Source organism: Castor canadensis, chromosome 9 (genome assembly GCF_047511655.1).
Source record: "Castor canadensis chromosome 9, mCasCan1.hap1v2, whole genome shotgun sequence".
Lineage (NCBI taxonomy): Eukaryota > Metazoa > Chordata > Mammalia > Rodentia > Castoridae > Castor > Castor canadensis.
This window is the reverse complement of record NC_133394.1, coordinates 57,391,589-57,402,166: the sequence shown is the minus strand read 5'-3', so window position 1 is coordinate 57,402,166 and position 10,578 is coordinate 57,391,589. Positions and strand designations below refer to the sequence as shown.

Below are 10,578 nucleotides of genomic sequence, written 5' to 3'. Positions count from 1 at the left end.
TGGTATGACTCTAAAAATACAATAAAGAATGCTCTTAAACTGCCTTAATTTTACTAGAGTAAACTTAGATTTTTGGACACAGATATGTAATTCACTTAAATACTAATTGTTTTTATTACAAAAAAACTAAAAGAATTTTAAAATTATTTGGTAAAAGTAGCACTTAAGACCAAGAGAAGTTTCATCATTGGCATAGTTTCAAGTTAGAACACTTCATTTAAGAGTCTTCAGTTTTCTTTTTCTTTCCCTGGGCTTGGTGGAGGGGGGGGGTAGCACTTCCCACCCCCATACATTGTCTTGGATCAGTAATTGTTGGGTAGACTTAAATGGAGTGGAGTTGGATCTGCCAGGCAAGACTTTCAGAACTGCAGCATTACTTTCTGTGGTGTACATCTGATGGTTCTGCTTGTCCATCCTCCATTCTCCTTCGTAGAAAGTGAGCCTGATTTCATTCAGAGAACCTTCCCTCTCCTTCTCACAGTCCAAACTGTTGGCGGTTGGGGCCAAGCTGATCCAACCACATCCATTGCTCCACAGCCACAGCTAGTTGATAGGATGCCTTTGCACATGTTAGAAAAATGCACTCCTTTCTTCAGGCAGCTGAAGCCCATGCCTGTCACCAGAACACCAGGTTTCCCCTACAAATAGCCAGAACCACACTGCCTGTCACCTGTACCTTAGTACGGTTCACATTATACACAGTCCGTCCTGTTTCCAGCAGTGAACATGTGACTGGGTTCAACCTATTTAAGCCACAGTGAGGAGTTTCAGAAATAAGCTTGTGAACCAAACTGACCTCATGAAAGTTCACTAGAGAACATTTGCTGGAGTTATTGGGAAAGAGGCACTTTTGCTTTGTAGTACAGTGATGAAACGGCAGCATACACCATTGGGGCTTCACTTGACCATCCTATCATCAGTGAGAAAGAGTCAGGCAAACGAAAGGGAGAATGAGAATGAAACATTAGTCATATCAGAATGTCTGAGTCATATCTGACTCAATCACCCTTTCATTGATGTAAGCCAGTGAATTTCTTCTTTTGAATAAATAAACCCATTTAATGATTTTCTGCCATTTGCAATCTAAGAGTCTTGGCCAGTAAAATTGTCAGTGGGAAAACATCAATCTCACAGTAAATGATAGAGATATAACTGAATTCATACTGGGTTTTGATGTCAGTACACTTCATAATTATTTCCATTATAGGTACATCAGTTTAAATCAACCTTATAATCATTTCACTTCCTACGCCTTTTTTTCCACTAACATAATACTATATTAAACTAAACTACATGTCTGAGTTTTTACCTTCTTTGAGGGTTTGAAAACTTTTCTCCTGGCAGTGGCCAGTGTTTAGTAGAGTTTGAGTATTAAATGGGGTATAGGCAGAGTTGGAACTCAGAATACCCCACCAAGAAGTACAATGATACCCATGCTTGCGTGCTTCAAACTGAAGCACCTCTAAGGCTTTGGAAGGCCTCAGAAGCAAAGTATATCTCACTCTCTCTGCCCCTTTGTCCCTGCCCCTCTTTATGTCCTGAAAGGAGTCACAGAGACCAGCATTCCTCTTTTCCAAGGTGGTCATAGAAACTAGAACCTTTCTCCTCCAATGCAAGATATAAAACCTAGAAAGTAACTCTGTCTGTTCCCTTCTCCCTTGAAGACCATCAAAGAAGTCTTGCCCCCAAGGACAAGAAAAATCTTTTTTTCATACTCAGATTCATGCTAGAGTATGAATCTGGCTTAGTCCCCAGACCATGGGGCTATTGGCTAGTGGTAGAACCTTTAAGAGGTGTCACCTTGTGGGTAGGTAGGTCATCTAGTCTTTGGGGAGGGGGGTTGTGGCCTCCAAGGAGATCATGGGATCCTAGTCTCTTCCTTTCTCTTTCATATTCCAGCTAGTTAGTGAGCAGTTTTGCTCTATCTCACACTCCCTGCCATGCTGTGCTACCTTGCCAAAGGCCCAAAACTGTAAGCCAAAATAAACCTTTCCTCTTTTTAAGATGATTATCTCAAGTATTTGTTACAGTAACAGATGCTGTCTATGACCCCTATTTTTAGATCATACCTTTGTGTCCAATCATTTGTCTACACAGCTATCTTCTTCATCCAGCCTAAGAACAAAACTGGAAAACTCTCTCCAGATCTTTGAGTCTTCATGCCTGACATCTCTGTGTCATGTAAAACTTGGATTAAATAAATTTGTAATACTTTCTTTTTTATAGGAGTATCAGCTATGACCTCAAATATGGGAAAGGAAGAGTTTCCTTCCACTTATAAAATGGTGCATTTGGGCTGTGGACATGGCTCTCCAATAGAGCCCTTGCCTCACATGGCAGAGGCCCTGGATTCAATCCCCAGTGCCACAAAAAAAAAAAAAAAAAATCCACAAAAAAACCTGACAGCTTTCTGTTTTTTATATCATAAATACCAGTTTGTTTGTTTTTAACTCCACTCTTCCTCATTGTTAAAAAGAAACAACTCATGGATACTAGGACCTCCCTCTTACCAGTGATCTACCTATCCTATCAGCTGGTAGAGAAGAGGGTCAGAAGTTTGACAGATCCTTTAAAAGCTCCTCAACTGTGAGTTGAGTTCCCAGCATTTCTGTAACCTTGTAGCTTGACTTCCTGTGCTATAGAAACCAAAAGATAAACTTCACATTTCTCAGACTCCCTTGCAGCAAAGAGGTCCATGTGAGGTCTGGCTGCTGCCAGGCACACATTAATCACTTAAAATTCAAAGGTGGAAGCCAGGTGCCCTGGTGGCACACTCCTGTAGTCCCAGACACTTGGAGGGTGATGTGGGAAGGTCACTTTAGTCCATTGAGTCCCAACCAGACTGGGCAACATAGGGAAGCCTCAACTCAAAAAAGCAAAAATACAAAACCCTGGAAGGTGGAAATGGGCAATGTGAGTAATGGATGTGTGGAGGGAGATCAGATCTCCTGGAAAACAGAATCATCCAAGTCTTCTAGGGCAACTGTGGCAGTTTCTGGAGTCAATTTTCTAGAGCTGCAGGTTCCAAGAGACAGAAAACAATACCAGGAGTGTTTGGCTCAAAGACATTCCTATGTTGGACTTACATATTTCTTAAAGCTGCTCTGTTTGTAGCTGTTGAAGCAAATACCTAAGCCTGGTTCTCGGACATCCTGAAGATTATTTAAAGTGCCTAGTGAGTTCTGGTGGATGAAATAATTGGTAACAGGAGTGACTTCAGGTGAGGGAGACAGGAATGTAGATGATTGTCCCTCGTGGTTGGATTTGAAAGCACTAAGGATCTGGTTATTATCAAAGGCTGGGTATAGCGGTGGAAGCTGCTGGAACATTACTGGCAGTTACTGAAGTGAAGTCACCAAAAACACCACAATGCTTATTGAAGGCAAGGTTTTACATGACCTGTGGCTGCAGTTACACAATAGAATGGAGGGACATAAAGATATAGTGTGTATGGTAGGCTAATACTGATCATACTGGAGTCCTTAACAAAAGAAAAGGATAACATGAAGCTTCCAAGTTCTTGTTTGAAGGCATGGTTAGAGAACAAGGAATTTCTATAATTTCCCTAAAGGCTTTTTATCTTTTATGAGCCACATTACTTTGTTTTGTCTGACAAAGACAAAAATGAGATACAGAGTCTGATCCCATGAGCCTCTGAGTTATGATACAGGTGAATTTACATGCATTAGGTCTCATGTGGCACTTTGGATTACTTGGTACCTTGCCAACCCCACCCATCACTGGAATGAGGATATTTGGGAGGATTTCCCTGCAATAAGTCTCTGAACTGCCAAGCTCCATGGCACAACTCCAGCATACACAGCCCCTCCTCCCCTGTAGGCTGAGGTTATAACTCTTCCTCTAAGAGTCTGTAATGATCTCACTTCAGGTAAACAGCTTGCAGTGGATGGCAATTCTCTACATCCTCCTCCCTTACCACCGCTCATTGCCTCCCTACTTACACTGCAGCCATATTCCAGCATTTGCTAGGTAATGAGGTTAAACCAGAGAAGGAAAAGTTGCAGTGCTTTTCTAATGTAGGTACTCGTGTGTATGGATTGTATGAGTATGAATAGAGTCTAAGAGTTCTAGACTACAGAGAGAAATAAACATCCCTGATTGGGTTTGATGAACGTGGCTGTTCTCATCAGTGAGGTTAGCTTACACAGCTAGCAGTTGTCTTCTTTGTTCACTTGCTTTTCTGAAGCCTGGACTGAGTAGTCTGCATGAAGTGAAGTTGAGATGCCAAAAATTTCTTGATACAGAAATGAACCTAAAAAGGAAAGGAGATAACTAGCTTGAGACATATTTTCATTTGAAATCTGCTTACCCACTCCTTAACTGTATCTACCAAGATACATTCACTGAATCTTGACATTAAACAATATTTTGGCTTTTCAGTGTTCCAAGAATGTCAGTATCTTCAATTCAAAGAGACAATTTTTCTTACACCGTGTTCCCATGTTCCCTACCACATTCTACTTGAATGCAAATGTGCTATTTTAACCCTTCACAAAATTACTCCTAAAATTTTGAGTGATAGTCCAGAGGAAGAGATTTCACAGCTCATCCAGACTAAATTGCAGTAAATCCTGTCCCTTATCACTTATGACCTGGAAGATCAGGGCACCCTGTTGGGGTCTGTGGAAATAGGATAATTACAATAAAAACCCCAAGAATTTTTGAGCAAAGACACAGTTTCTTCAGCATACAGCAGTCTTCTTTTTGTGCAGACAGTACACATTTCTTACTCCTCTTGCCAACTATCCACTCATCAGCATATCTCTAAGATCTTATCAGCAATTCCCATGCCCATGGAACTCACTGGTTTTACCATCCATTCCATCCCTAAAGAGTTGGCATGGTAAAATTATGGAATGCTTTACTAAAGATTCACAGTAATAGCTGAAAGATACTTTGGGCATGTGGGGAGCTGCCCTACAAAGAAGTGGTATATTGTTTGAATGAGTAATGTACTCTTTCTTCAGTAGTAAGGATACATGGGTCCAGTAACAAAATAATGGAAAAAGTGGCCTTTCTCTATTTAATTACAGCTAATGACCTATTTGTGAAATGTTTGCATTACCAGCCCCTTGGTTTTATCTGTATTGGCTTATAGGTTGTGTTACCCAATGGCAGAAGGCTATATTTTCCAGGATTATACAACAATGTCCCATTGAAGTAGGAGTTGAGATTGCCATCTGGCCGCTTGGGCTCCCAAACATCTGCATTAACACAAAGAATTCAGTTACGAAGTTGGCTGGAGTGATTGTTCCAGAATGCAAAAGAGAAAAAAGGTACTACTCAGTAATGGACATCGAGAGGGAACACCTGAACCCAGGACATCTTTTTGTAGCTTTTTTCAGTTATGTCATGCCTTGTGGTAAAGTTAACAGAAGTCATGGAAAAGACATTCACCATCCTTAGTTCATAAGAAAATGCTAATCAAAACTTCAGTGAAATACCAGTTCTATCTCCTAGGTGGCTATAGTTTGTTTTCTTGCTTGTTTGTTTGTTTTTAATGGAATTAAGTGTTGAGAATGTAGAGGAATTGAAACACGTATGCATTGTGTGTAGAACGACTTTTTGGAGGACAGTTTGGCTATTCCTCAAAAAGCTGAACATAGATGTACCATATGATATAAAATTCCACCCCTAGGAACATATACAAAAGAACTGAAAGCACACACTCAAGGAGATATTTGTACACCAGTGTTCATAGCAGCATTCACAATAGTCAAAAGATGGAACTAGCCCAGGTGTCCATCAACAGGTGAATAGATAAGCAAGATGCAGTGTATATGAAAATACTATTTATCCTTAAAAATGGATGAAATTCTGCTATATACTGCAAAACAAATGAACCTTCAAAACCTTGTACTAAGTAAAATAAAACAGGCACAACAGGGCAAATATTGAACAATTTCACCTGTATGAAGAATCCAAAATATGCACATTTATTTAGACAGAAAGTTGAACAGAAGTTAGCAGGCACTGGTGGGTAGGGTGGAATGGAAGAGGTATTGCTTAATGAGCAAAACAGTTTTTGCTTGGTATGATGAAACAGTTCTGAAAACAGACAACAGTAGCAGTTATACAACATTGTGAATGTACATAATGCCACTGAATTATACACTTTATATGGTTAAAATTGTAAGTCTTGTGTTATATATGTTTTACCACAGTTAAAAGGAACTAAATGCAACCCCTAGGACTATAGCAACCAAGTACAAGCTGGATTGCCAAGAGTTCAGTCTCCTCAGGCATAAAAATGATGCTTCACCAGGGCAAGTGCCTGGACCAGCTGAAAGACCAGAAGAAAACACAGCAAACATCGAACACGTAGTGGAAAAAAGAAACTGTAAATGTCCATAGTAAGCTTGTGAGCAGTACTAAAAGAAGAGGACAGGTTCATCTGCTCATCATTTTCTTCCTTTTGTTAATCCATCTCCATTTTCTTAAGTAGAGTGCATTGGAAGTGATAATTTTATAATAATAAAATTATAAGTTAATTTATTAATTATAAATTAATTTTATCTGGAACACAAGATAAGCAAATAAGACTGTGATGGAATTAAAGTAGAAATGAGTACACTCGGAGAGAGATGTGGTGACTTTTCTACTCTTCCTTTTAAGGATAAAGTGATAATGTATTTCTAGAAGGAATCGCAGTATGTTCATTGGGAATTTGTTGCTCTTGCTACTATCATTTGGATGCCTAAATATGGAAAAGATAAGTGGATGCTGAATAATACCAAGATAGACTGTGGCAGGTATTTTAAATAGTCTCACCCAGTTTTCACTCTTTCAAACCCTCTCAGAAACCTAAACGCACAATTTCCAAGATACCCTTTCCTTGCAGTTTTTCCCGGCAGACACGCCTACCTGGTATTTGGATGGAGAGGTGAGCAGTATTAGCTCCAGAGGCAGGAGCTCACATCTGGCAAGGACAGTGGCTGATCTGGTTCTTCCAGGCAGCTGTGGACATCTAGACCTGTTTCAAGTCTCCCCAGGAAGCAGTCTCTGAAACAGAGGTTAACCTGAGGAATGGGTATTACAGAGCATTCTGAATCTGCGCCTGGGAAGGAAGGGAAGTAAGATTTGCAGAGAACAAAGTAGAGCTGCAGTTTCGTCCCATCAAAGGCCTCTGCTGACCCTATGAGGACACTTTGAAACTTGGGAGGTCTTCAGAATTGTCCTGAATTGAGGCAAGGGGTCCAAGTATGTTCAGTGAGGTTTCAGGCTTCCTCCAGTCAAGGGCAATTCTCCCAATAGGACTGACAGTTGAGAGCACCTCTGACAGACCTTCAGTGGGTGGGGAATCAGTCCTTCAGTCCTGAAGGAGGACCTGGTGGCACAACACAGCATCCACTAGAGTGTTCTCCTTACTCTGTTTGGATCCACAGACTCAATATGAATTCTGGGAGCAGTGCCTCCAGGACCATGGGGGCCTCTTTTCCTAGGGCAAAGTGATAAGAGAAGGTTAGAGGTGCAAGCGGAAGTCCCCACCACTGCCACTGGTCTCATCATTTCTCTCCTCTTGTACATAATCTAGATATCTTTAGCTCTTCTGATTTGAGTGTGTGCGTGGATGACTCAGACCCTCATCCTTGAGGTCTATGAGATCCTGGTCACAACACCTTTCTCAGGCCATAGCTGCACAGCCTAGTTGAGATACAAATGGATCACCTGGGTGCCAAGCACACGCCTTCCTTCTCCCATTGTACAGCAGAGACTGTACCTTGTCCCAATGATCATGGTCAACTACCCTTGACACAGTGGTGACTCTTCTTTTTGTCTGCTGGTTCCTTGGCATAGGAGTACAAAGTACTTTAAGCATAACTTAAAGTTCCATGGGACTTTTGTTGTGCTTCTTGAAGAAGTACTGTCCCAGAAACCAGGACCTCTAAACTAGTAAGCCTAGAGTTATAGAATGAAAAGCATAAATTCCCAAAGTGGGTCACTTAGGGCAATGGTAATACAGCCACTCCAAATTCTACCCATTGGTTCCTAGACCCATGCAATCTGTCTACACAGCACCATACAATGGTTGTTAACTAAAGAACATCCTACACCCTAGAAACTGGTACCATTTCCTCACAACTATCCTCTTCAAGACACTACCTCAACTATGCCTTCAACAGTCATCCTATTGCCCCCTTAGGCTGAGAGCTTCTCAGCAGTGATGTGGTGGCACTTTAAGGTTTCATGGTCACACGAGCAGTGGCAGTACCTAATCATCCCAACTTTTGGGTTTATAACTGGCTTTCATCCAGGCCACCATAGCTACTTTGTTCAAGGGCCCAGCATTGGAGTAGCCCATGTCAGAAGCTAGTGGACATCAACTGGATGAATCATTTTGACTATTGGTTATTTAGGTCTCCTTCCATAGTGGATGTTGTCAAGGGATATTAACATGTTTACAAACATCTTCTGTAGGTCCATCCATAGGACTTCACTGCAAACCTCTTTGCTCCCCATTTTCGGACCTCTCTCCTTCCAGACCCCTGACCAACTCATTTTTCGCTGTCCTTGAGACCATGTATACTCTTGTCTGGACCACTTCTGTTTCCATAAAAAATGAATGACCAGGTACCTTACCCAAAACTCTACCCATTGACCGAATTTCCTTTCAGTACTTGCTGCAAGGCAACTCCTAAATGGAACTGTTGTCAGGAGTTTCACAACCTGCTCTGCAGGAGGGGAAAAGGGATCTTCACCCAAAGATTTGCCAGTTGTCTAGTGAAAATACTCTTACCATGGCTGTTTCAACCTCTTAATGTGATGCCTCTGATTGCAGGGTTGGATGTGCTCAGCATTCACAAGCCGCATGAGCAGCTCTAGCCAGAAGCAACTGCAGCCCGTTTCTACCTTGCATGATATACCAGGCAAACTCAGTGTAAAACAAGTGGATCCCCATATGGCTACAGTCTGCAGGTGTGAACTGAGAGAAGAAAACACAGGGGCAGCAACAGTTCTCTCAGCTTCCTTTTTCCACCAGCTCTCCAAGTGCCTGGTCCTGGATGTAGCTTCCAATTTTTTCTACAATGGTTTGCCACTGGTACCACCCAGTTCATACATCTTACAGCATTCAAGTGGTGATGGTGGTGATGGCCACAGTCATTTGACAACTCACAGTTGTCAAAACTCCATCAGGGCCCAGTAGCAAACCAGCTGCTGTTTTTGTAATGTTATGTAAGTCTTGCTTCAGAACCCTAGAGATTTATGTTATGATCCCCTATTGGGCTTTACTGTCAACTTCTCACAAAATGCTTTCTCTACCACAGATTCTTCCAAAATTATATGGTCTGCTGGACCATATTACTCAAAGAAGGTGATATTCTTTGCAGCCTAGACTCTGAAAATCCCAGTTCTGCTTTAGATCCCACTCAGAGCTGGAAGGATTTGGAGTCACCTTGTATATAGATGAGAGCAATTTACCAAGTACTGAATATGGTGCTTCTAAACACTATCAGTCTTGCCTGGTTTCATATTTCTTCTTTGAAATGAGATGTAAGGTGCAATAATTTGTCCTTTGCTTTGTAGTTGGTTCAACATGCTTCAGACTGCTGGACTCCTAAAAATTTTACCAAGGTCAGTCCATGAATCATTGTAGTGTTTATCTTCCTCCTCTTAGAAGAAATTTTTTAAAGTCAAAGTTTCCAAACTACTTGCCACTTACTGATCACCACATCCCACAACTGTCATCAGTGAAGTAGACTAGTGTGATGTTCTGTAAAATGTGTAGATGGCCCAAGACCCTTTGTGTGGAGAGTGGAGTAGGAGAAGCCTATGAGGACATAAGCACGGTTCTACTCAATGTTCTGGAGGCTGAGATTGGCACAGCCCCAGCCACAGAAGTGAGGTAGAAGGCGAGATGCAGCTCAGTTGCTTTTCCTAAATTGTTTAACACAGTTTTCTCCTGTTACAATATCACAACCCTCCCTGAGAACCTTTGCTCCACCGTTGTTTACCACTTGCTTAAGGAGGACTCAAGGCTTTTGGATGAAGGGAGGTTTTTTGATGGGGGGAGGATTGGCTGAAGGGAACTGTTTGGAGGGAGATTGCTGAAGAGGGAAGTGAATTGCTGAAGGGAGCATTGCTGAAGGGAAAGAATTGCTGAAGAAGAATTGCTGAAGAATTCGCCAAAGGGGAATTGCTAAAGATGGGTTGATAGAATTGGTTGGCAGCTTGCAAGGGAATGGCCACTGTTGATTGTCTGCAAGTCTGAGGACCGAGACTTTATGAAAGCTAAAGAGAGAACATGGGACAGTGCAAGTCTGCACCATGAACTTTATACATAGGCTTTAGAAAAGCTAAGCAAAAGAAAAGCCAAAGAGAACATGGGACAGTGCAAGTCTGAGGGCAAAGACTTTAAGAGAGACTATGCTAAAGAAAAGCTAAGAGAAAACAGGGGACAGAGCGAGCCTAAGGAAAGAGACTTTAAAGAATAAAAAAGAAGACTTTTAGAAGCAAGGTTTTAAAGAATTGTAAAGGAGTAAGGTCTTAAAGAAAAGATAGAGAAAAACAGAGTAAAAAGAAGAGATGACTAGAGATAAGAAGCAATGAGGGTTGTGC

At 41.5% G+C, this 10,578-nt stretch overlaps 1 long non-coding RNA gene across 1 annotated transcript; it reads right to left on the bottom strand.

Annotated features, from left to right (window-relative positions):
* Positions 1-95: 95 nt before the first annotated feature.
* LOC141410896 (uncharacterized) lies at positions 96-7,537 on the bottom strand. The gene is made up of 2 exons (XR_012435701.1): positions 6,886-7,537; positions 96-4,273 (listed from the first exon to the last, which is right to left on the bottom strand). It is a non-coding gene; the product is annotated as an uncharacterized lncRNA (long non-coding RNA).
* Positions 7,538-10,578: the final 3,041 nt, after the last annotated feature.